The 23,698-nt window shown below is 43.5% G+C and overlaps 1 protein-coding gene across 4 annotated transcripts in view; it reads left to right on the top strand.

Moving 5' to 3' along the window:
- Window positions 1-23,698, top strand: part of RBPMS (RNA binding protein, mRNA processing factor) — an 817,626-nt gene that overhangs the window by 760,056 nt on the left and 33,872 nt on the right. For 2 of the 4 annotated variants that reach the window (XR_011280399.1, XR_011280398.1), the window contains one exon: window positions 16,911-17,015. The exons of the other annotated variants lie outside the window; for them this stretch is intronic. The gene's annotated coding sequence lies outside the window, so the exon portion shown is untranslated. The remainder of the gene's footprint in view (window positions 1-16,910; window positions 17,016-23,698) is intronic. 4 annotated transcript variants of the gene reach the window in all.

Genomic DNA, 23,698 nt, shown 5'->3' with positions numbered 1-23,698 from the left:
TGGTCTAAAAATAGAAAAAAGGGAAGAAAGAGTTTTGTGTATATGTATCATAATATTTCACAATACCCTTTGTCAATTGAATGGTCTTCCACCGTTCAAGGTGATATTTTGTGTCAGCTCATTCAATTTTTTGTCAATATATTTCCCAGGTGTTAAGTTTAAAAAAGAGGTTTGTCACCATTTAGTACCAATTTCTAAGCACAAAGAGTTGGATTGCTTTAGCTCAACTAAGTCAAAATCTATCCTGATTTGACTCACCAATTTAACTGTAATCAGTGTTTCACAAAGGGCGGTGGCGTTCCGCGGGTGGAATCACTGCCACCATTTTGTGAACACTGTTTATAGCATCACGTTGTAACGTTAGGTGATGCCATTACATCATCCGTTGTATGACGTAATTGCGTCATAGACTTGCGTGGCCATTGTGAGCAACATACACCATACTTGCTTGACATATTGTGCACTACTTTAGTTTACCATCTGCAAGTGGATGTTCCTGTCTTGGATTTCAACACATTTTAATAAAAGCAGGTAAGTATTTGCAAGTGCCCCATAAGGTCAAAAGACTCTGTTGCAATGCACTAACTAGTTTCCTCAATTATTTTTATTTTTATTTTTATTTTTAAGCCATATCAACAGTGTCTCCTTTTGACTATTATAATGTTGTACCGAATGGTCATAAACAATGAGAATTAACTGATCTCCGGCGAGTCTTATATAGTGCCTGCAGATTCTTTCAAGCATTTATTGCTGTTTGTGACGTCACGTTGTGACTAACGTCCTCAATTATTTTAAAGCCATATCCACATTGTCTCCTTTTGGGCATTGTTACATTTCACCCAATGACCAATAACAGTGAAAATGAGCAGACTTCCAGGGAGTCATTGACTCACACGGCCATTTTGAGCAACATTCACCATACTTAATTGATTTCTTGTACAATACTTTAATTTAGCATCTATAAATGGATATTCTCATCTTTAACATTGTTTTGAACACATTTTAATAAAAGCAGATAAATATGTGCAAATCCATCATAAAATCGAATGACTCTATCATGAATGTGATGTCTAGCTTCCTTAAAGGTCGGGTACCAAGGTCATGTAGCTTATTTTTGGGCCATATCCACATTATTTCCTTTTGGATATTATATTTTACCAAATCGCCATTAAGAGTGAAACATAAACAGACTTCCAGGTAGTCTCATGCAATGCCTGAAGATTCATTCATGCATTGCATAACATTCTCAAAAGTATCAAGGGCACATCAATTCAGTTCCATAGTTAGTAAAGGCAGCAATCTATAAGGTCATACTGTTTTATTACCTTAAATCAAGTTACATCATTATTGGTGATCACTGGGTGATGCGATAGGGCACATGTAAGGGTGAGCCACCCCTGGCTCTTGTTTTCTTGAAAATTCCTTTGTGAGGTAATTACCGAATATTCCATTGGTGATTTGAATGTCAAATAAAATAACTCCTTATTTGGTCTAATTGATTAAATATGTGCTTTTCTCAGACTGGGACTGATGTCGATCTAGTCAGACAACCATCATGATCACACACAATTAGTTGTCCACCATATGGTATATGTTGGTAAACATACAATCCTTAACCACATAAGGCATTATCATTCAATGTTTATATTGTACAAAAGTACATTGTACATAAGTATTGTTTAACTTTCACATAAGTTTTGGTGCACTTAGGATCAGGGACACCAAAAAGGTTTAAAGCAAAAAATATAAGTGAATTGTGGATGGAGACAGTATGTATTTCTGTATTGTTTGATTTATATATTTATTGGCAGATGAATAAGCATATCAACTTAACGGGCTAAACATTTGCACATGCTCTAATACGTTTATGTTGGTATACAATGGTCTGGATGGTTGCCCAGAGCAATGCCAGAGGTTAAGATTAATTCCAAACATTCCAGTCATCACCTCTTTGTTTTTGCTTTGTCACCCCGAGTGGGACTGGTATGCCCAGACGTTAGTCCTGTGCATGCTGGGTCTAGAGACCCGAGCTACTCCTCCCTGATGAGGCCCAACAAGGCTCAAAACATGTCTGGGGGATGCTTGTGGTCTCGTGCATAAGGGATGTGACCAAGCAGTTCGGGCTGGACTGCCCCTTTTGGGGTTGGACCAAGCCCGATTTGCATATGGTCTTTCCCCTTCTGCAATGGCTTGGCAGGCGAAGAACGATGTTCTGGAGGTTTGCGCAGAGCAATGCCAAAGGTTAAGATGCATTCTAAACCTTCCAGCCATCACCTCTTTGTTTTTGGTATATGATTTTGATACATGACCTTGAGTATACTTTGTGTTATTTTGTAAAGGTACATGACATTGAGTAGGTTTTGTGTTACCATGTAGACTTGAGATTCAAATAAATTACAACACGGTTACTTAGATAACCATAAACCAAGCGTATCTCCAACCTGGAATGTTTTAATTGGCATTTTGCATAGGTTGATTTGTGCTGCTGGTTAACAAATATAACAAACATCTCAATACACCAATTTTGTTTATTAAAGGATTGTTAGATCAAGTTAGGAGTGTGCTTTTGTCCCTGTAATAAACACTGACCTTATCTATTTTCCTCAGTGTTCCGATTCCATTGCTCATGTACACATTCCGGATTCATCCTGATGCTACATTTTAGCACCAGGGAATTGGATCTTTGGGAGGGAACTTGGGCAGAAAGGGGAAATGCTGTAAATCCACAGATATCCCATCAACAGAACGGGGGTTCGTCGCTTGAGAGTCCCTCTCATGGCCGCACACCGACCCCTTTGCTGCACCGTGAGTTGATGTTCTCTCTCTTTACAGCAGCTGTCTAAATCCTGCCTTTGGTTGTGGTATTTCAGCACAGAATTAAGTCTCAAAGTTTACCTTGGGTGCAATTCTGACAGTGTCCGAAAGGCCATTGCAAAACATATGTACAGTAATAGGGTTTGGTTGGGTTATGATCTACTTTTTGTCAGGTGCATGGCAAGCATCCGTCAGTCTCTCAGCACTACCAGTGAATTTGGTCTATATACATCTGAAAGGTATGTAAGTAAAGGTCAAGTCTTTATGTGCTTATGTATGGGCCATGGTGCCCATGGGCCTCATTACGACCCAGGCGGTAAGTTACCGCCTGGGCCGTGACTTTACCACCATGGCGTAAACTACGTTTACGCCATGGTGGTTGGCGGACTTACCGCCCCATTCCGAGGTCGGCGGGGCGGTAAGTCCCCAATCCCCATTTACCCTTCCCCATTCCCATTTTTGCCCCATAGGGCATAATGGGAGTGGGGAAGGCGTTAATTACGCCACCGTAAATTACGGTGGCGTAATTAACTCCATGGTCCCTTAGCGCCATGGATTTTAACACCTGCTAAAAGCAGGTGTTAAAAGCGCCATGGCGCTAAGGGACCTCGTAGTTGGCGGTAAGGGGTCGGCGCAGCTAACGCTGGCGTTAACCCCTTACCGCCAGGGTCGTAATGAGGCCCAGTCCCTGCAGCATGGCCCCTTCACTTAATTACATTAGATTGGACTATTATAGGTGTGAAAGTGCAACACCACTCCAGCAATGGATTTGACAAGTATTTTATTTATGATATACAAGTCATAAGCCAGAGACCCCCAACCCTCTCCACAACATCAATCAACTGACAGTACTCAAAGGATAACATTCCAAATGACATGCCATAACATTCCACATGGATCTAGCAATGATGTCATGGCATTCTTCTCATTAAGCATTCTACTAACATTATACACAGTCTCAGTGTAAGATGAGACATTATCATAACACACCCCCCTCCCTTATCAAAATAAACTATATATACACGGAAACTTAAATTTAGTAAGCAAACAAATTGCAAAAAGAAATGGCAACTAGTAAATGACTAACAGTGAACTAACAGTGAACCTATGTTATTTTCTCACCTTGGCAACTCGCAATAAATTCCACACTTGTCCACTCTCCAATTTCACAGCACCATCAAAAACCTGAGCTACTTTAACGGGATCCGAATACAGTGGATCCCCATTTCTTGCTATGGCAACTTTTCTTATCCTGATCATGTCTCCTACTTCAACACTCGTTTTCCTCCTGGGAAATTTCTTGTTGGTTTTCTCAACCCATCTATTTTTCTGCTCGTCCACCCTTTTTTTTACTTCTTCCACAACTTTATCTGTCTCTCTCGCCCGGCCTAACCAAGCTGGTGACAGTACTGTGTTGCCCTTCCACCCTCTCATCAACTCAAACGGACTGACTCCAGTCTCAGTGTTGGGAGCCATTCTCAGAGCATGTATTTGTTCTTTTACAGTCAATTTCCTATCCAGACCCATAGCACTACCTCTCCTGATACCCTCCATAATGCAACGGTTGACCCTCTCAATCATTCCGTTGGCCTGAGGATAATATAATGAAGTTTTTTTGTGTTTAATACCACACTTGTACATGTATTCTTGAAAAATACTTCCCGTTACCTGTGGGCCATTATCCGTCAACATACTTCTAGGTAAACCCTCCCTTTCAAACACATCTTCCAGGAATGCCACTATGGACACTCCTGTCACATCCCTCATGATTTTCAACTCCGTCCACCTCGAGAACATGTCCACCAGTGCAACAATAAAGTTACCCCTGCCCCTGCCCATATCTACCGGTCCTAAAATGTCCATTGCCAAATCCTGCCAAACACCTTTGGGACTTTCAACACCCTTCATTGGCTGTGCAACTGCAGATATGTTCTTTCCTGACTTGGTACAATCAATAAAACAACCAATTACCCTCTCAACCTCTTGGTCTAGTCCCGGCCACCAGTAATCAGCCTTGATCACCTCCTTAGTCTTATACCTACCAATATGACCTTGGTGTGCCATATCAATGAGCTTTCTCCTCAGACAACTAGGCACAACTAACTTGTCCCACCGATATACCAAACCACCCTTCACGGATAGTTCAAACCTCACCTCCCAGTAGGCCCTTTCATCACTAGATAACAACCTCTTTTCAGGCCAATCACCTCTAATGAATGACATTATGCGTTTCCACATATCGTTCACAGCAAACGCATTGATCCATTCCTCTTTGTGGATTACACCACCTCCAGTGGTAAACACCATAGCCTCAATTTCATCATGTCCATCAATACAATGTTCATCTTCAACTCTTAACCTTGAAGCATGATCAGCTTGTATGTTGTCCTTCCCTGGAACAACTTCTATGCTAAACTTGTGACATTGTAGTCTCGTGACCCAGCACGCAACCCTTCTTGACACTTTGTCCAGTCCCTTACTTTCAAATATAGTCTTCAATGGTTTGTGATCAGTTCTCAATATAAAGTCTTGGCCCCACACAAAGTTTTTTAACTTTTCAATTCCCCAATGACACGCTAATGCCTCTTTTTCCAAAACTGAGTAATTGAGTTCAGCTTCCCTCAACATTCGCGAGGCATGTAATACCACCATCTCCAATCCATCCCTTCCAACCTGAGACATCACCACCCCAATTCCACTCTCACTCGCATCCACCGCTAGAATAGTCCTTTTTTTAGTGTCGTACATAGCCAAAGGTTTAGCCATGTCAATTTTGGCCTTAATTTCTTGAAATTCTCTTTCACATTCCAGACTCCAATCAAACTCTACACCTTTTCTCAAAAGTGCCCTCAGTGCAGTAACTTTGTCGGCATAATTCTCTATGAAGCGATGATAGAATTCTATTGTCCCCAAGAATGAGCGTAGTTCTGCCTTATTTCTGGGGGATTGCATTTTCTTTATACCATCAACTAGCTCTCTTTTTGGTTTCAAACCCTCCTCAGATATTTGATGGCCTAAATATTCCTCTACCCGAGTGGAAAACACACATTTCTCACCTCTCAAAGTAATGCCACTGGCCCTACATATTTCCAACACAGGTTTCAGTTTTTTCTTTAGATCTTCTTCAGTATTACCACAGATTGATACATCATCCTGAAAACACCACACATTGGCAAAACCTTTGAACAATCCATCCATCACCTTTTGGAAATCAGAAGATGCTGAGATTAAACCAAATGGCATGCGTCTAAACTGGTAAATACCATCATACGTAATGAACGCTGTCAATTTGCGTGACTCCACATCTAGATTGATTTGGTGATAGGCACTCGCCAAATCTAACTTAGCAAAATACTTAGCATTGCCAATCCTGCTTAACAGCTCCCCCATGTTGGGTAGAGTGTGTCGGTCTGCTACCACACAACGATTCAATTCTCTCAGGTCAATGCACACCCTCAACTCTCCACTTGGCTTTTTAACGACAACTACCGGGGAGATCCATTCAACAGCCTTAGCTGGCTCGATGATACCTGCTTTCATCAATTTCTCCAACTCTACACTCACTGCATTACACATGGATAACGGTAATGGTCTAAGTTTAGCCGCTACTGGTTTACTACCCTCCTTTAGAGTTATTTTATGAACCATACCTTTGAGGCAACCAACACCTTTATTAAAAACATCGGGCTATTCAGAAATTAAACTATTGGGCATCACATCCAGACCATCACGCTCAGATTCCTTCCCTACATTTAAAACTTGTTCTTCGCTATTGGGGTCTAATTTGGTGCATAAACCCCTTTGTTCCTTCCATCCCAACAACGTCTCACCATGCTTTGTGACATACAATTTGCCACATGTAACTCTGTCTTTGAACTTAAATCTTGCCATACAACATCCCAAAACCTCAATTTTGCTCCCATTATATCCACCTGGTGTCTTGTCTGATGGACTCAATTCATTCATCCTTCCACCAACCACATTTTCATATACCGCTTTAGACATCAAGGTAATTTTTGAGCATGAATCGGCAAGCATTTTAACCTGACTCCCATTCACCTCGACCCATGCCGAGGGGTGCTCGCACTCATCCATCTCTTTACATTGAACCATATTCACTGTCACAATTTCACTATCAAAGACTTCATATTCCTCTGATGATGGTCCATCAACTTCCTCAATTAACATCGTATTTCTCCCTGTACCAATATTATAGTTAGAACAACAAATCTCAAAATGCCCCCATCTTTTACAAATGGTGCATTTACTTTTCCTCCCCGGACATATCGGTGATGAAGATAGGTGGCGGGAACTCCCGCACCGAAAACATAAACGTTCATCCTTCTTTTTCCCAAGTTTCTGTACAACCTCCCTTTGGGGCAATCTATTGGATATCTGTGACATCTGGGATGCATTGCCATTTTTCCCTTGGATCATATCCCCGGATTTTGAGTTTTTCCTTTTCTGCCTTCTCTGTGTTCTAGTCACATCCCTTTTTCTGTCATTCACTTTCAGAACTTCAACCTGCTGCTCGACTCTGGTACCCTTTGTCCCTAATTTTGCCACACACTGTAAAGTATGTTCAATTCTTTTGGCAATGGCAACAACCTCATCTAGACCGGGATCATCCTTCAGCCAAACTTCCTCCCTAATCTTGTCATTAGAGCAATGCAGCATCCAGGCTCTAATGTGTTCATCCAGGCTCTCCCCAAACTTACAGTTCAGGGATAAATGTCGTAGAGCAGTGACATAGTCTTCTACTGATTCACCATCATGTTGTGATCTCATCCCGAAATGATATCATTCCAAAACAGTGCTTATCTTCAATTCGAAATGTTTATCCAGTTTAGCTAATGCAAGATCAAACTCATTCATGCCTTCCTCAGCATCCAACTCACTAATATTAGGTAAGGTTTCAAATATCCTCTGCCCTTCATATCCCAATAAGTGCATGACCATAGACACCTTTCTTTCCAGGGACAAGCCGTTCCCACATGTGGCTTTCACATAGTGAAGAAAGCCCTTCTTCCATGGTCCCCATTTGATCCTTGGTGGACCTGGACCTGGCGATGGCAAGAACATCTGTGGGCCCGGTATCCCTGACAAGACCATAAGTGCACAATATAATGCCTTAAAATACCAACAACTATTGATGGCGCCCAACCAGAATTTAGTGGGCTCCTTAGGTAGGCAGTCTTCCAACGTCAATGGTGCTGCAGCTCAGCTGGGAGACACTTCTAAGGTGTCTAATGGCCCCTCTCCTTCATTTGGCCACTGTTCACTCCAAAACAAGTCTCTCACCTTTATTTCTTCCGTTTGGTCGCTCGCTCTCCAATGTCCTCCTCTTCGTAGGAGAAAGCAACCCACGCCTCACTCGCTCTGCGTGCTACAGCAGAGAAGCTTTCCCGCTTGCACACAGCAGCGGGTGGGCTCCGCACCGAAGATCGAATTCCCCGTCCTCAGTGCTGCTAGGACGTACGCGTCTTCCGGACACTCACAATACTCAAAATACGCTGCGTGAGCCCTCCCAAATGAACGTATCCTGGGCTCGCGTCGGCTCCGCTCACCTCCTTGTCCCCAAAAAAAAATGCCGCCAGAGAATCCAGCAATACAGCGCTGCGAAATGCTGCCCCAGCCGATGCCTTTCGGAGCAAGCTGCCCCCGTCGATGCCTCTCAGAGCAGGGGGGGGGGGCCCGGGCGGCTTCCTCCACAGATGGGGAGACACTCCTGTTCGCCGCTCCTGTTCACCCGCAACAGCTTTGCAGAGACAGGCCAAAGGTGCGTTTCCCCGGGTACAGGGCTTTGCAGGGAGGAATGAGGTAGCTCCTCCTCACAACGGCACCTGGTTGGGGGTCTCGGATCCTCGACGTTGCTTTCAATGTCGGATCGGTCAGCAGGCATCAGTGTGCTGACAATCCCATCCTCGTCGCCATATGTGAAAGCGCAACACCACTCCAGCAATGGATTTGACAAGTATTTTATTTATGATATACAAGTCATAAGCCAGAGACCCCCAACCCTCTCCACAACATCAATCAACTGACAGTACTCAAAGGATAACATTCCAAATGGCATGCCATAACATTCCACATGGATCTAGCAATGATGTCATGGCATTCTTCTCACTAAGCATTCTACTAACATTATATACAGTCTCAGTGTAAGCTTATCATAACAATAGGTACTGTCAGAAAAAGGCGAGCATGGTTCCTTTAGTACTGTTATATCGCAAGGATGGTAGGCCAGCACAACTTCCGCACACTTAAATCTGTCTCTGTGAGTCCATTTAGAACTGCACAGACCCTCATCGAAGCAGCAGCAAATCAGGGTTCAAGTAAAGGGGGATATTTGGGGTATGGGTCATTTATGGGTCATGTGTCAAATGTCCTTCTGCTGTTTCTCTCGCACTCTAATGCCTGAAAATCAGGCTATTCCTCAACAAAAGCCGTCTCTCCCACAGAAGATGCATTTCGTTTTTAAGTAGTTTTTTTGTTTTATGGTCCTGGCTCAAACGGTTGTCAGATTGCTGTATGGAAAAGAGAAAGAGAATCAGTGGTAGCAAGGTCATACATGTGGACAAACAGTAAAGTAGACCATTTTTACATCTACCCTTTGCATCTTGTGCCAAGCTCACAAACTGGGAAGTGACCCAAGAGGGGTCTGGAACAAAATACCATACCGCAAGGGGGTGGAGGGATGGGGGGAGCTAGAGAGGGAGCATGCCCTGCACTGGGTGAAGGTGGGCACCACTCACCCACGGTAGGCCTAAAGCTGTTCCAAAGGGGTTTATGGTCATTTCATCTAAAACCATTGCATCTAATACCATTTCATCGAAACGTTTCCATCTGAAAAATGTCCATCTGATACATTTGATTTTATTTTGGGGGAGGGTTACCCTTTAAAATACACCTGAACAAAAATTAACCCTTTACCCCCCAAAACATGCATTAGATGGACATTATTTAGATGGAAAAAATGTGATGGAAAGGTATTAGATGGAATGGGTTTAGATGAATTGACTAGATACCTTCCAAAAGCCATGTAGATCGGGATGGCTATAGCGCTGAGGCAGGTGGATGAGGGGGGCATGATCGGACAGTGTGCAGCAAGGTCTTAAAGAGACACACGTTAGGGCCATAAACCGAGAGCCTAACCTTGGGCTTGCACAAAAATAGAATCGGGTGAGGGGTGGAGGGCGCCCTTCAGGGTGGCCACAGGTGGCCCCTAAAGTTAGCAGCTGAGAACCCGTTGTGGTTCAGTGAAACCTGCTTGAAGGCAAGTTGGCAGTTAAACCCTCAACTCACATGTTTGTGCCCAAAGAGGGGTGTCAGGAAGTCATGAAAGTGGGTCCCAGAAGCCACCATACCTTGGCAGTTAAGCCATGTGCATTGTACTGAACACAAATAAAACCAATGTCAAAATACCCGGAGCCTTATCTGCTCATGGCTTGGTGAATCGGTAGGCCTAATTTATTGTTTCATCCAATCATGTTCTAACTCTGTCCCACCCCTAACACCCACCAAAGAATCCTATCTCACTTATTTTCCTCTGCAGTGCTAGAAAGTAGCCTTCCGGGGGTTTTTAGGGGGCATTCAGTCTAATATCACTTAATACAGCGGAGTGTTTCTATCTTTACCTCTTCTAACTGCTTCCCTTATTTCCACACTCCCCTACCATATGTCTCCCATAGCTTTAGGTTAAGCAATAGATGACCAACCTAATCTACTTTCTGTTGTTAGTAAGTGTGGAAAATCACTACTGCTCTGCAGGAGTACAGGGATGAGTAGTGTCTAAAACACTAACCCAGTCCTACACTAGGGTCAAACCAGCATTGAGCCCAATCGCGAAGGTGAAACAGGGAAAGCCCGGCAGGTATACCTCCTTCTCCTCTTTTGGTAACGTGGGCCAAGTGCAGACTATACTGTTCAGGGGGCGGTTGGTTAGCTGATACAGTTACAACACAAACAATAGTAAGGGTTACCAAAATAAAGCAATTCTTTTTTGATTTAATTTATTGTGCAATTTGGTTAATTAAAACCTTATACACATGTCATATGAGCAATTACAAATACATTTCAATACATAAATTACATATCCTGTACCATATCATATTAGATCATCTTGATTAAAATCATCATACTTTTTTAAGGCGATAAAAGTACTAATACATAAAACATAAAACCATCTTAAGAGTATTTTGTATTTGAATTTGTTTTATTTGTAGAACTCACCTGGCCCTAAGGCATCTGGGCGCATATCTTTTGTTACAGTTACATATGGACAACAGGTACAAATTACACGTATTTACATACTAGCATGAGCGGGAAGTAGACAGTCTGAAAAAATAGTAGGCAAGAAAGTAAACAGCAATGCATAAAGGAATAGCTGGAGAGGGAGATAAGAAAAAGCAATTTTAAAAAGAACAGACAGAAGGAGCAAGGGTAAACAGTACAGAGTTAATGTAGAGTGTTCCGGTTTAGACATCTTGGGTTGCCAGCCATGTCTTGGCTTTGTGCTTAAAAGAGTGGAAAGATGGATCATTCCTGATAGGATTAGGCAGGGAGTTCCATAATTTAGCGGCGGGGACATGGAAGCTCACCCCTAATAACACCATTCTAATGAAATTCAAATTCAAATGCAATTCATCCTTTTTATCTTCATTCTTGCATCATATCACTGATTCTTTTCCAAATGTGATATGCAGCTCCAACATACAACAAAGTTTCTGCTGTGAGCATAGCGGATCAAAATTGGACTGTATTTACCATTCTAAAATCACTGAGCAGGTCCCTATAGCCCTTATTATAACATTTGTGCAAACAATTACAATCTATTAAGAGGTGTCTGGTTGTTTCCACCTCTTGCCTGCAGAGTCGGCACACTCTATCTTCATACGGGACAGAGGACCAGGCCCCCACCTATTCATAGCAGCGTAAAGTGGTAAAACAAAGGAGTAATATGAATCTCAAAAACTCCTGATTACAGAATTTCAGTTAGTAATTTCAGGGTTTCGCAATTTTGAATCCCTCCATTGTGTATTGTGCATAGCGCTTCTAAGTGCTAAGGATCGCTTACATTATTAGCCATATCCCACTCCGTTGTCTGTTTTTCAACCGGTTGTGTAAATCAATTGCTTCCATTTCTTCCCTCTGTTTGGATAAACCAATATCCTGAAAAAAGGACATTACTGTTGACTGTACATTTTCCATTAGGTCATTCTGTTTTTTCCTATTGTCCATATTCATGGCTATTGCACTAAGTAGACTATACTGATCCGCTGTGAATGTTTTATTTTAATACAGAGCTTACTATAGCGTGTCTTCCACATCTACTGGTACAGCCTTTGGTAATCTTAAAACAGATCTCCATAGTTTCCCCTCCATGTTTCCAAACCATGTCATATATTTACCGTTGAGTGTTTCTAAAGCATATAATATGCCCGGCACAATACTACTCATATAAATTCTGAGGAATCCCTTGATAGAATACCCTCCTTTTCTAGCCATATATCCCCTAATAACATTCCACTTTTTCATCATCTTTTCTTTTAATATGTTTTCGTACAATGTTTTGGGGTGTTTATTTATTATAGGAATGCTACCGTATGGGTACATTTCAACAACTTCCAATACTTCTTTATCAATCTTCCAGTTGAATATTAGCTTTTTATTTTTGTGCACCCGTGCCCCAATTATCATAACCTTCGGTTTTTTGGCATTAGTACACAGATTATTATTCATAGCAAAAGTATGCAGCGAATTGAGCATTCTTTGCAGCCCAATCTGAGTCTTGGCCATAATTACAGTACAATCTGCATATGTCATCCATCTTATTTTCATATTGCCAACTTTCGGGGGGTAACTATGTACAGATTCAAAGGATTCCTTCATATCAGCCACATACAAGTTGTATAGTACTGGTGAGGCTACACATCCCTGTTTCAAACCCTTGTTGGTACTCACAGGGTGGGGGGGTTATAATGGCACCCTTACCCAAGCAAATAGTCACGGTGGTGTCTGTATACATGGCTTTTAGGAAGTGTAATACTATAGGGCACACTCCACATTTCTGCATTTTACCCCAGAGCCTATCCCTGTCAACGCAGTCAAAGGCTCTGGAGTAATCGACGAAACATACATGCAGGTTGTTAGCCTACCGACCGTGTCAGACATAATGTGGTTCAGCATAATCATATTATCCAGGGTGCTGAATCCTTGCCTAAAAACAGTTTGCTGAGGTGATAATCAATTATTTTCGTTGATCCATATATTAATGATTTTCAACAAAAGAGTGCAAAAATGATTGCAGCTTGTGTCTGCCATGGCGAGCAAGCAATAATTACCAGGGTTAGTTCTAACTCCCTTTTTAAAGATGGGGACTAAAATAGCTCTACGCCAGCTCCCAGGTATTTCCCCACTTTGCCAAATAGTGGTGCACAGTTTCAAAATAATTTTTGCCCATTTAGCTGGATTACGTTTAACAACTGCAGTAGGTAGTCCATCCGGCCCAGGGGCTCTGGACATATTCATTTTATTAATTATCCTCAGAATATCTTCATAGCCAAAGGGTGGTTTTAGCTGGTATTCCCCCACCACTTTCTAGTCAACCATTGCTCCTTATGCTTCACATAATACAATTGTCCAACATACCTTAACCATTCCTCCACAGCTATCATGTCCTTGTTACCATCTTTAATGAAGTAGTTTCTATACATATACCAACATTTCTTTGAAACATTGGTCTTACATAATTAAAAAATCTTTTGCAAATTAAAATCTTTTGTATCATGCCTTTAGCCACTTCTTATATTTCATGCTTAGGGTGGCTTCCATTTTTCGTTTCTGGTCCCAATCCATATCCATAGCCTGTTTTATTCTCCTTATTTTCACATTCATCCTGTTTTTCTCCTTACATACATCTCTATCATACATATTGGCATGCTTCTTCCCTGTTTGTTGTATGATACTAACTCTATTCGTAGTCATTAAAATCATATCAAGCATATCACCAAAACCTTTCAGCCCTGATCGGGCCATCTCCACTGTGTCAATGGGGAGTATATTGAACATATCATCAAATTTCACAAGGTTTCTGTCTGTCCATATGATCCAGTTCCCACCCAGCGTGGTCTGTATAATGAATTGTTCACCTGTACTATAAGTCTTTTTGTTAAATACCTTATTTAGTCAACATTTTAGAACTGTGTGATCACTAAGGGGTGTCGGAATATGTCACATTCTTTCAACTGCTCGCATATATGCCCTGACTAGCAAACATATAGTCCACTCTATAACCAACCTTTCCATTTGTCCACATGGCTTTTTGCTCCACTGCACTATCTGGATTTAAATACGATAGTCCCCAATTTTGGAAAAGCTTTAACCATTTAATTCCATTAGTTATTTGTACAGGGGAGGTGCTATTTTTCCCACCTCTGTCCAATTCTGGTGGTACCATTACATCAAATTCACCACATAATCCTTTCCACTCATCCACAATATTCGTAGCTTCATCGCAGTAGGCATTACAATCTCCTAATACCCTGATGTCGGAGTTGGGTATCTCCATTATCCAATCTTTAATGGTATCAGAGATCACTTTAGTAATTTCCTCCATGTGCCACCCCCACCCCGGATGCTAGTACACATTTATCAATAGCAATTCGTTGTAATGTCCCAAATCTTTTACGATAGCACATAAATCAAAATCAGAGTTACCAAATGTATCATACTCCCTAACAATCACAGGGCACTTTGCACCAATGCATAGTCCCCCTTCCGGGCGTCCAACCCCTCTACTAACTGCAGGTTTCAGCAATATATTGAAACCATTATTAAGGATGGTTCCACTTACCCAGGTCTCCTGGAATGCAAATATATCGCAATTATCCACAAAGTGCTTACCATCTTTATGGACAAAAGAGTGAAACCCTCTAGTATTCCAGGTGATAACTACTGGCTCATTGCCCATCCCCATTTCTCATTTCTCCTCAAAGTAATCCCTATGAGGGATTCACATGTCCCTACCCCTTTTTCCTTGCTTAACCAGATCTTTATTCAGGCCGCCTTTAACTTGGTCTTTCATTATTAGGCATTTTTCCATTCGACATGGAGCCATGACTTTATTACAAATTACAGTTTTAAAACCATTTCTCCACAGTGGCTCTGAATATGCACTTATGAGCTCCACAATGACAGGCGACACAAACTGGACAATTGCCAAATGTTCCCAGCTGCCATATTTGGGTAGCGTTACTGTTTCGATATGTGATGTTGTAATACCATGTAGTTGGGGGACCATATATAAGCATTCCAAAATACATTTCTGATTTAAATAAGGGCTCTCCTCAGCTGTATTCATCTCTGTGATCTTCATAGATTTGCCCAAACTCAGCACAATACCTTCAGCTTCATTTTTTCCATACAATTGTTGCCGTGGGACTCCACAGGGATGGGGACTTACAAAATCTGCCGCCTGACTTCCCGCTCCACCGGGACTTGTAATGTCCCAGTGGCACCGGGAAGTCAGGCAGCGGGTTCGGTGTTACAGGGTTGGCGGCAACCTCGTAATGAATTACCTGCATCGTTTTATTAATATTTGTTTTAAAATAAGGAGCTTTTATACGCTTGCAGATGGCAATCCATCACAGTGAGACAGAAGCAAGCTGTTCAAAAAAGGTAAGGGCAGCGCTCTGTCCTGAGACCGGTGCTGGAGCCATACCCGCTTTGAAGTAATGAATCCTGCAATGGAGATTGCGCTACATATAACTGTGACATTCTGAAGCTCTAACTACCAGAGATTAGGCAGATACACAAGCGTTTCTCATCATGGGTATTTATACAACTGCACATATAATAACAGATATTAGCAGATCACTTATAGGAAAGAGAAACCCATCAAGTGGTGCTATATGAAAAACTCTGACCCAAAAAATAACCTATGATGTGACTAACTTTAAATGATTAAATGCTGGTTATTTAAAAAAGTGCTCTCAGTTGCTGCCACCTGGCATCAGGGGATTTTAAAAGTATCCAAATCTGTATTACATGCCCACAATGGTGAGAATTGTTTGCACAAAAGGAACATTTTGCTATTGGAGATTTATTGCTGGAAACTTAGTGCTAAATTTGAAACCATGGGCCTCATTACGAGCGTGGCGGTCCGGATACAAGGGTGCCAGTAATCTTACTGGCACCCTTGTTTCCGGACCACCACACTATGAGACTGCCTGCAGGGGCCGTTGCACCTGGCAGGTCTGATCCTGCCTGGCGCACCGGCCCTGCAGGCAGACTTGTCACGGAAGCACCGTCAGTGGCGGTGCCAGTGATTCTGACGGGAATGGGGACTTACAAAATCTGCCGCCTAACTTCCCGCTCCGCTGGGACTGGTAATGTCCCGGTGGCACCGAGAAGTCAGGCGGCAGATTTGGTGTTCCGGGGTTGGCGGTAACCCGCCATTAGCACCGGTGGGTTACCGCCAGCTTCGTAATGATCCCCAATATGTCCCTTGTTCATCCATAAATATATAAATATGAAACACCATTGTGGGTTTAAAAAGGCTTGAAAAAAAGACCTTCCACCAGAAATGTGAACGAAGAAACAGTCATTTGAGCCAATTCACACATACCACAGCGCCACCCAGGAGCCATGACTGGAAGTTCACCTCCAGCTCAGAGCCACATGAGCAAAGCATTGTGGGTATGCAAATTAGTCCAAATGCAAGCCTTGTACTCCAGGAGATTGTCTTTGTCTTACAGGGCAGTGCTATTTTATACATTGCTTTACAGCCCAAGACATTTCTCAAAGCTGTAAATAGCTGCATACCTGATTTCACCGTTATTAGGGATCATCAGTACAGTACAGTCTGACTTTGAATTTTGGCTAATTTGCATACCCAAAAGAGGCATCATGGGTGAGATCAACGGGGGACTCGAAGTTTATATGATTGTCACTTTTCACACCCGTCGTATTTCATGGGTTATGTTCAAATAAATCGGATTATCTTAACCCTTTGCTAACTAAAGTTTTTTTCACAAAAAAACTGAGCCTGAATGTGGCATATCATTTCATATGTATCCTGTTTGTTTATTTTAAAGGTGTCAGGTGTGTGATCGCGGCTACTCTCTGTCTTGTGGGTATTAATATGTTCTTCATCCTCGGCCACTGGACTTGAGAAGGATAACTGAAGCAGCAGTGTGCTGGTAAGTCAAGAAATCCAGCAGCACATTGTGAAACATCCCTCTGTTGAACTCAACGCTTTCATTAATCTAGTATTAAGAGGCATGGTCAAATAATTCATTCCATGGTGGAATAGTTTATATATATATATATATATAAAAATATCTCTGACACTGGTGGATCCGATTAGAATCGCATGCTTTGTATAGGCTGACATCTAGTGGTTTGTGCAGAGTATTACATTACTTATTTTCTATTTCGAAAAAGAAACGTGGACAGGGAGTGTATGTAACACCATCCCTACTGTGACGTGTACAGCCAAGGTCCTCAGATTGGGTTTATTTACGCCATCTACTTGGTTACATTTTGTGGAGTTCTAGTTTTGGAGTTCATCACTCATTATCAAGCATATGCATTTGTATATTAAAAAAGATCATTATATTTCATATTACTATCTTCGGCAACCACGTCCGACGCAACCTTCTGGCTCTCGACAGTGACTCTGTGGAAATCAGGGTTTCCAGAGAGTCTCCAATGGCCTACAACTATGCAGGCTTCAGCCTTCACAGTAGGGCGAGTGGGGGGAAAAATATTGAACACATTTTAGGAGAATGTCTGTACACATTTCCCCCCATAATATATATTGTCTCAATGTCCTCCAGTGCTCGTCATGGAGATGACTCCTTTTAAATGTTGCCCTTCCTGCAACCAAAACTTTTGCTGGAAGGATACAAGCAAAGTGTGTAACCATTGTCTTCCAAGAGACCACCAAGTGGCCAAATGTCGAGCGTGTAAGCTCTTCAAGCCAAAGATGCTTACGGGTCGGTGACCGAAGCGGTGGGCACCCTACGCAATGCATGCTGAGACATCGTGGGACTACCCCGCTGGCACAGTGGAATGAGAGGTGGAGACATCTGAGAGGGAAACAGAGCATTCCCAAGTGCCAGAACCCAGCTCTGAATGTCAGGCATCCTCCTCTGTTATGGAGGCTTACCCTGGTGATAAAGGAACATGCAGGGCTCTTGCACAGTGCTTAGTGTGTCAAGACCAAGTAAGCATAAGCTTACTGATTTACACAAACAGAAACACACTTCGCCCATGCCCCACATTTCGCTGCTCTCGTCGAAAAGTGCCAAAGCGTCAACGGAACTCGTCCCATCAGCAAGCAGTTTGGCAGCTGCTAAAACCTCTGCTGCTTATATAATGGTCTTCTAAAAAAGGCAGCTGATTATTTTTAGATCGACACGCATGAGTATGAGGAGGACATTGATTTTGTTTATTGCATTATAAATGAAAAGAAACAGAAAGGGCAGTATATCCCACTATTGCAATCAGTAAAAAGAAGATTATTACCGTTCCTTTCAACTCCAGCCCCAACCAGGCCTGTCAATCCTCATATGGAAAATGGTTTTAAGCCAGCGCTGACAGACCCACTTTTTTATCAGGGGTCATTTAAAAATTGATTCTCTGGTGGTTACTACTACCCACAAGAGACCTGGGACGTCTTTAACCATTCTTGAGGGTCTGCCACATAAAGAGAGTAAAGAGATATATGCACTAGAGAAGAAAGTAGCTATGTCAGCTGCTTTACAAATGTGCAGTGCAATTAATACTACCCTCATGGCCAGTTTGAACAGAGCACAGTGGGACTATCTAGAAGACCTAGTTATCAGCGTTCATGAGCCTCTCAAGTCTGAAATACTCAAAACATTATCTGAAGGCAAGCAAGCAGCTAACACCATTATCAAAAATACTCTAAATGCTGCAGATACAGCTGGCAGAATAGTGGCAGAAGGTATACTAATTAAAATACACGCATGGCTTATAAATCCGGGTCTTAGCGCAGAGACACAGGCCATGCTACTTAACATGCCAGTGGAGGATAATGTCCTGTTTGGTAAGTCGGTAGATGATGCTCTTGAGAATGCAAAGAAAGAACATGAGACACTGAAGACCCTGGGGCAAATTGCAAATAAACCTTTTCAGCAGAGACATATGCCAACCGATGCACTTTTTCATGGTCAAGGCTACACAAGATCTTCAGCCCAGTCAGGCTCTACCTCAGGGGCAGGCGTCAGCTTGTGGTATACTAATCAGGGACAATTATCCACATCACAATCGTCCTTCCCAAGACAATTCAGAAGGGGCGTAGCAGAGGTAGAGGCCAAACCACTAGAGGTTCAGCTCCCACCTCAAAACAATGATTCCCTGCTTCAGGTTCCCACCCATAGCACCCCAGTAGTGGGTCCCCCTACACTATTCGGAATCAGGTCAGCCCCACGAGCATTCACAAAAGTGCAAGCAGTAGTAGCTGCACACTTACGCAGAGAGAGTGTTGCAGTGTACCCTTATCTGGACGACTGGCTAATAATAAGGGAAACAAAGCAAATATGTCTGCAAAATACACACAAAACAATAGATCTTTTGCATCCACTAGGCTTCTCAATCAACGAGAAGAGGTCAAGCTTAACTCCCAGTCGGGGAAAAACATGTGTAGGAGCTATCATTTGAACAGAAGACGCAATGCTCTTCCCCTCCAATGAGAGGGTGCAAAACATACTAAAGCAAATCCCTTGTTTATAGTCGCTCGACAGATACCAGTCAGGAAAGTAATGCACCTCCTTGGCATGATGGCATCATGTATATTCATTGTGCCACATGCACGGCTACACATGCATCCAATGCAAGAATGGTTAGCGAATCTATGGTCACAGACTCAAGGCAATTGGGACAATCTAGTGGTGATTTCACAACCAGTGGTATTGGTGCTTTGGTGGTGGATAGAGGAGAACATATTAAAGGGAAAACCTTTTGTCAACCCGGCAACACACAGCACCAACTCAACAGATTCATCACTCTTAAGTTGGGGAGCCTATTGCCTACACCACACAGCAAACGGCATGTGGTCAGACACAGTAGCCAAGAAACACATCAATGTCTTAGAATTGCTAGCAGTCTACAAAGCACTTGAAGCTTTCCAACACCGTGTAACAGGGAAGAATGTGCTAATTATAACAGACAGCACAACCGCCACATCAAGAAACAGGGCGGGAGACACACTCTAAATCTGTCTAGGCTACCTCAGAAAATCTATATATGGAGCCTTTAGAGAAAATGTTTCCTCGTATCACAACACATTCCAGGGGAACACAACTGCCTAGCAGACACACTAAGCACAAACACAGATCAACCCTCAGAACATGAGTGGTGGCTACATTCAGACATTGTTGTTGACATTTTCTCACATTGGAGTCCTCCAGACATATATGGATGGAGTGGATAGAACGGATGAGTGGATGGAACGGACGGAACGGATAGAGTGGATGGCGCAGATGCTATGGATGGTACGGACGATGCGGATGGTACATACTCATCCACCTCCTCTCTGACAACCTCAAAAAACAGTCTAAAGCCATTTTCCTCGGGGACGTCAATCTAGGGCTCCGGGATAGTAAGGACGTAGCAGCCAAATCCCTTGACTCTGCCCTCAATTCTCTAGGCTACAAGAACACCATCCTTAGCCCTACTCACACTCAAGGCAGAACGCTTGACTGGATAGCACAGCATAACTGCCCACTCATCATTACAGGTAACAATCCCACCCCGTGGTCCGACCACCACATCATCACCTTTAGCATCCTCACCACCAGCTCCCCTGCTGCCCCCTTGCCCCAACCGCTCCCTCCTTGCCTCACCAGAAGCTCCCGCCAGCTCACCAAGGAAAGGCTACTGCCCTTCCTCCAAGGCCCAGCCTTCAGACCATCTTTTTCATCAGACCCAGAAACACTCGCAACAACCTATGATACTGCCATTAAAGCAGCTATCAACTCCATTGCCCCTCTCAAACCACGCAAATCCAAACCCACTACCCATTCCAACTCTTGGTTCACACCTGAGCTCCTCAGACTCCGCAATGAGAAAAAAGCTGCACTCACACAGTGGCAAACGTCCCACTCTGAAAAAGACAAGATTTTCTTTAAAGCCCTATCCACCAAATACAAAAAGGCAATCACCCAAGCAAAGGCCAAATCCTTTGAATCCAGAATCTCGGAAGCCCAATCTAGCACCAAAGAAATCTTCGCCATTTTCAGAGAGCTGGAGACACCCACTCCCGCCCCCCAGAATCTCACCAAAGACAAAGACTGGTGTGACAAAATACAAACGGCCATGCAAACCAAATTAAGCCTCCTCAAAAGCAAAATACTAGCCACTAAACAAGCCCTACCCAGTAGCCATATCCCTATCCCATCACCTGCCCCGGATCCCCCCCTACCCTTCTCCTTCAAACCCATCCAAGAAAAAGACATCAACATTATGAGGAACATCAAGCCCTCTAACTGCAAAGATGATGCATGCCCAGCCTCCATTATCAAAGACTGCACGGAAGCGCTAGCGCCCTTCCTAACAGCCTTCGTTAATGCCTCCTTTACCACAGGGAAAGTCCCCGCCTCCCTCAAGGAAGCTTGGGTCCGACCTCTCTTGAAAAAACCAACTCTCGATCCCACCTCCCCCAACAACTACAGACCTATCACCACTGTCCCATTCCTCCTCAAAATATTGGACAAAGCAGCCTACTTGCAGGTCCAGCATTTCATTGAAGAGAACAAACTCCTTGGACTCCGCCAATCTGGCTTCCGCCCTAGACACGGGACCGAAACCGCCCTACTTGACTTGAAGAACCAAATGGACGATGCTAGAGACATGGGTAAACCAGCACTTCTCCTACTCCTTGACCTATCCGCGGCATTCGACCTCGTGGATCATGGCGTCCTTTGCCACCACCTTTCCTCCACCGCCAAATTATCCCCAGAGGCCACATCTTGGATCACCTCCTTCTTACAAGACAGAACTATGCAAGTATTCTCTGACCTAGCCGCCGCATCCCCAACTACTATACTTTGTGGTGTACCCCAAGGCTCCTGTCTCTCCCCCACCCTATACAACATCTTCACTCGACCCCTCTTCCTCATCCTCGACGCTATCGGCATCTCATACACCAACTACGCCGACGACACCCAGATCCTCCTCACTCTCACAGGTATCTATGACACCGACTCCCTGACCCTCAACAACCTCTACAACACCATCCAAGCCTGGATGGCCGACAACGGACTATGCCTCAACTCTGACAAGACGGAACTCCTCCTGGTAGGTTCCCCCGACACGCTAAAAAACCTAGATGTCCAATTTAGCCACTTCACCATTGACTCCATTAAAATCCCGGTCTCTGATTCTGTCAAAACCCTGGGAGTCTACCTGGACTCCAGCCTATCCATGGATAGACAAGTCAACGCAATAGCATCCGCAGCTGCAAATCATGCTAAACTTATCAACGCAATCAGGCCCTTTCTATCCAAAGAGAACTGCACCAACATAGCCAGAGCCATCACCGGCTCCAGGCTAGACTACTGCAATGTACTCTTTCTTGGAACCTCCAACAAAAACTTAGCGAGACTACAAGTAATACAGAACAATGCTCTCCGGGCAGCCCAAGGCATTGCTAAAAGAGAACACATCTCTGAAGCCAGGAAACTAGCCCACTGGCTCCCAATAAAGGAAAGGATCGTATTCAAAGCCCTGACACTGACCCACAAGTGCATTCACTTCACTGCTCCTGCCTACCTTTCTCAAAGGATCCACCCTGTCTCCACCACCAGGCCAACCAGATCCCCGTACACCAACATGCTCTCTGTGCCACTAGTGAAAAGAGTAAAAGCGGGTGGGTCCAGCTTCCCCTACCTCGCGCCCACCCTCTGGAATGCCCTACCTCCCACCATCCGTGGCGAGGACTCCCTCACCAACTTCCGCAAAACACTGAAAACTACCCTCTTCACATAAGGACCGACACATCAGCACAAATACTTATCATTTAGGTTTGTAATTATAGCCCAAATGCTATATTTGTAACAACCGTATGATTTCCTGTACTACTCATAATGTGTCAACAATCGCTATCATATGTACCATGTAACTAAGTTATTGCAAGTAACAGCGCCTCAATGCCCCTGGGCTGCTTGCGCGCTATATAAATTTAAATAAATAAATAAATAAATAAATCTGTATCTCCTATATATGCTATGCACCTGTATCCCCATGTTATCTGTATCACATGTTTACCCTATCCATCCTGTCGCTTTATATACGTATGCCGCTATGTATGCCCCTCTGTCCTGTTCTCTTACCTGGTTGCAGGCGCTTTACTGATAACCACCATATCACACTTCTATGCTTACTCTCTCCTATACACCATCACTCAAAATTCAGGCTAGCTGTTCTCATACTAACATGACCCCACGAACAACCCATCATTCTAATAAAACACAGCTAACTGAGCACATTCCGGCTAGCTTAGGCATCTCCTCAGGCCTAACGCAGCCAGATCTCAGTCTGGGTGTCCACCCTCCAGACTGAACACATCCAACTGATTTCCTCAGCACCACACCTACCGCTATGAAGCAGCTATCTTGCAACAACCACACCAGCTGCACACATATTCGGTGTGCCCACGCACCAATCAACACTCTCTGCAACTTATCCAGAACAGGACTGCAAGACTTGTCCTTGGCCTCAAGCCCAGGGATCGTATCTCTCCAGGACTGAAATCTCTGCACTGGCTCCCAGTGGCTGCGAGAAATAAGTTCAAAACCCTCTACATCGTCCACAAGGCTTTCTGGGGCCTGGGGCCTGAATACCTTCAACTCTATCT

This window comes from Ambystoma mexicanum, chromosome 6p (genome assembly GCF_040938575.1).
Source record: "Ambystoma mexicanum isolate Mex_15411 chromosome 6p, UKY_AmexF1_1, whole genome shotgun sequence".
Lineage (NCBI taxonomy): Eukaryota > Metazoa > Chordata > Amphibia > Caudata > Ambystomatidae > Ambystoma > Ambystoma mexicanum.
The sequence above is the reverse complement of the archived record's forward strand: the minus strand, read 5'-3'. Positions and strand labels throughout refer to the sequence as shown.